General features: G+C 37.8%; 1 non-coding gene across 1 annotated transcript; it reads left to right on the top strand.

Moving 5' to 3' along the window:
- The first annotated feature begins 2,670 nt into the window (after positions 1 to 2,670).
- LOC113000859 (small nucleolar RNA R71) lies at positions 2,671 to 2,777 on the top strand. Its single transcript, XR_003266180.1, has one exon. It is a non-coding gene; the product is annotated as a small nucleolar RNA R71 (small nucleolar RNA).
- Positions 2,778 to 3,790: the final 1,013 nt, after the last annotated feature.

The raw sequence follows: 3,790 nt of genomic DNA, 5'->3' as shown, positions 1-3,790 counted from the left end.
AATAAGTTGAAATTAAGCACAAGTAGTAAACCCAAACCCTCTAATATCAACAAAATCAACCAAGGCTCCCAAATCAAGTCCTCATAACAAGACCTCATTTATTCAACTTCACTTCTTTTCTTCTTCTCTTTTTTTTTAACAGTACGAATTTGCAGCAACTGATTTTTTTTTTCATCATCTTTTTTTTTTAACAGTACAAATTTGAAGATTAAAACAAGAACTAGGCAATATATATATACATCAAGCATGGACAAAATAAAACATTAAGCATGGCCCAAAATTATATCTTCCAATGAAACATACCCCCCCCCCCCCCCCACACACTTATTCCCAGCTTATTCCCAAAACAATTCCAAAGCTCCAAAATTCCTTAAGGGTAAGGTGATATCATGGTTTTTCACTTAAGGCTTGTAATGAGCTTCAAAACAAAGAAAGGGGAACATAGGCTCAAAGGGGCTATCAAAGGAATTAATTCAAGGTAAGTCCATTTGGCTAGAAGTTTATAAGAACAAAATTGCCTAAATCATTTCCAAATATGCATGTAAATTAGGAAGCATCAACATGAATCAAGCCAAGGCTATTGTGCAAGCAATCAATGGGGCAAAACACACCAAAAGATTATGATGATGGATGGCTCAAATTCTCACAAAGGTAAACTTATCACTTTCAAATTGAGCTTTCAAAACTATCATGACATGTACAGAAAAGTCAGAGGTATGTGTACTTCCTGAAACATGGCTAGTTCTATTTGACTCTATAAAATCAATCTCAAGAGGTAAAACATCAGCAGACATGTAATCAATATCAAATTCAGATTCACTCTCAGCATCAAATTCAGACATATGATCAAGTACAAATTCAGATTCAATGCATGAAGAGTGAGAGGCATGCAGATTAGAATGAAGATCAGTCATGTATTCATCAACAATATGGTCAATTATTTCAACATGAAATATAGAAAGATCTTCAGATGGGTGTTTCATAGCATCAAGAATATTAAAATGAATAGTTATATCACCAAACTCCATAGATAGTGTGCCAGCATATACATCTATCTTAGTTCTAGCAGTTTTCATAAAAGGTCTGTCTAGAATGATGGGAACTGATCCTTTAGAAAATCCCTCCTCCATATTTAAAATATAAAAATCAACAGGGAAAATCAGCTCACCAACTCTAACTAAGACATCCTCTATGAAACCAGCAGGATAGGTAACACTTCTATTAGCTAAATGAATTACCACATCAGTTGACTGCAAAGGACCTAGAGATAGAGAATTAAAAATAGACAGAGGCATAACACTAACAAAATCTCCTAAATCTAGCATGGCATTGTCAAACTCATTGTTCCCTATAATACAAGGTATGCTGAATGTACCTGGATCTTTACCTTTTTCAGGGATTTGGGGAACAGATTTACCAATCAATGTGGAGACATTTTTGCCCATACTAATTCTTTCACTTCCTTTAAGCTTCCGCTTATTAGTGCATAGCTCCTTCAAGAATTTAGCATATCTTGGAATTTGCTTTATTGCATCCAGCAGAGGTATGTTTACCTCTACTTTCCTAAATGTTTCCAAGATCTCCTTCTCTTCCTCTTCCATTTTTTTTGTTGGAAATTGCTCTTGGAGGGAATGGAAGAGGGATATGCTACTTCTCTTTAGATTCACCTGCATAGAAATTGTTAGGTAACTTACTCTTTAAATTTTTGTCATCATCTTTATCTGGAGTAGAGTGAGGTGGGGCAGGTTCATTGGCAGATGAGGACGATGCTACTGGTTGAGGTCCTTGACATTGCCTTCCTAACTTCAATGTAATGGCACTCACATTTTTGGGATTCTGGACAGATTGAGAAGGTACCTATCAGAATTCTAGGATTGTTGTTGATTTAACTGTGTAGCCAACTATCCCATCTGATTAGTTAAGCTCTGAATGGAGGCTCAGGTCTCTTGCTAAAACTACATGTTTTGCATAGTCATTTGCCTCACAAGTTCTTCAAGGGAAGGTTACGGAGGGGCCTCAACTATTTGCTGTTTCTGGGGCTGTTGTTGTTGTTGCTGCTGGATTGGTGGAGGAACGTATGGTCTACTTGGGCTAGCAGCATTTTGAAAATAAGTCTGTTGTTATTGCTGTTGCTGTTGTGAAGGATTCGATCATCTATGGTTGTGATGATTCCTCCATCCGGGATTGTACCTATTGTTGGAGAGGTCATAATTATTCTGTTGTGGCTGATTTTGCTGTTGAGGTTGAGGAGGTCTGCTGTAGATGTTTGCAGCATAAGCTTCAGGTTGTTCAATTGCTTCAGATTGTTGCACAGAAGGGCAAAGGTCTGTGTGCTGGTCGGAAGAGGAGCATAAACCACAGATTCTGGCGACAGGTGCAGATTTTTTATTCATGGACAGTTGGGTTACCAGGTTAACCAAGGCATCTAGTTTACCTTCAAGCTTCTTAGTCTCACCTGATGAATTCGTGGCTACTTCATGCACTCCTCTAATGACAATAACATCACTTCTGGCACTAAATTGCTGGGAGTTTGAAGCCATCTTCTCAATTAAATTTCTGGCTTTAGCAGGGGTCATGTCTCCAAGGGCTCCACCACTGACAGCATCTATCATACTTCTCTCCATGTTGCTGAGTCCTTCATAAAAATATTGGAGGAAAAGCTGCTCTAAAATCTGGTGGTGAGGGCAACTAGCACATAATTTTTTAAATCTCTCCCACTATTCATATAGGCTCTCTCCACTGAGTTGTCTAATGCCTGAAATATCTTTTCTGATGGTCGTGGTCCTGGAAGCAGGGAAATTTTTTTCTAAGAATACTCTCTTGATGTCATCCCAGCTCGTGATGGACCTTGGAGCAAGGTAATATAGCCAGTCCTTTGCCACTCCCTCTAAAGAATGAGGAAAGGCCTTCGGAAATATGTGATCCTCCTGGACATCTGGTGGTTTCATGGTGGAGCAGACAATATGGAATTCTTTCAGATGCTTGTGTGGGTCTTCACCTGCAAGGCCATAAAACTTTGGAAGCAAATGGATCAGTCCTGTTTTAAGAACATATAGGACATCCTCATCAGGGTATTGGATGCACAAGCTTTCGTAGGTGAAATCAGGTGCAGCCAATTCCCTTAGAGTCCTCTCACAGGGTGGAGGGTGTGCCATGTTCTCAGAATATTCAAAATCTAAATGCTCAAAACTATAATGCTCAAAATCACCAATAACAGAATGCTCAGGATGCTCAAAAGGTACTAAATGATGTCTAACTAATCTATGAAATGTCCTATCTATCTCAGGATCAAAGAGTCGTAAGTCAGATGGATTTCCTCTAGTCATACACTAAATTCAGCATTCACAATTAGTTGTCTTCTTATGCAAGTAACAGTGTAGGTTTGAACTACAGCTACAATTAAATGATATCCAAATGACTTGAAATTTTGTGAGCAACCTCATAAAATGATGAGAAGATAGCACAAAAAATATCAAATGAAAATTCGAAGTCTAACTATATAAGCTAAAAATGATAAGTTAAGAAAAATAAGAGAATAATACTTGAAAAATAAAAAACTTTTGACAGAATCACTTTTTTTGGACGATGGAGACCTCAGCTAGCTTGTGGCAGGCTGCCATGGCGTAGGAAATTTTTTTCTACCCCAAATACAATTTTAATAATAGCGATTCTGATAACCGGAGCAAAAGTTATGGCCGTTTGAAGTTTTGACAAAAATCAAATTTGCTACTTTTTTGGAACTTTCAAATCTGACCAAACTAAAGGCTCTAGCTATTTTTCCCACAAAATA

This window comes from Glycine max, chromosome 20 (assembly GCF_000004515.6).
Source record: "Glycine max cultivar Williams 82 chromosome 20, Glycine_max_v4.0, whole genome shotgun sequence".
NCBI lineage: Eukaryota > Viridiplantae > Streptophyta > Magnoliopsida > Fabales > Fabaceae > Glycine > Glycine max.
This window is presented reverse-complemented; position numbering and strand designations above follow the sequence as displayed.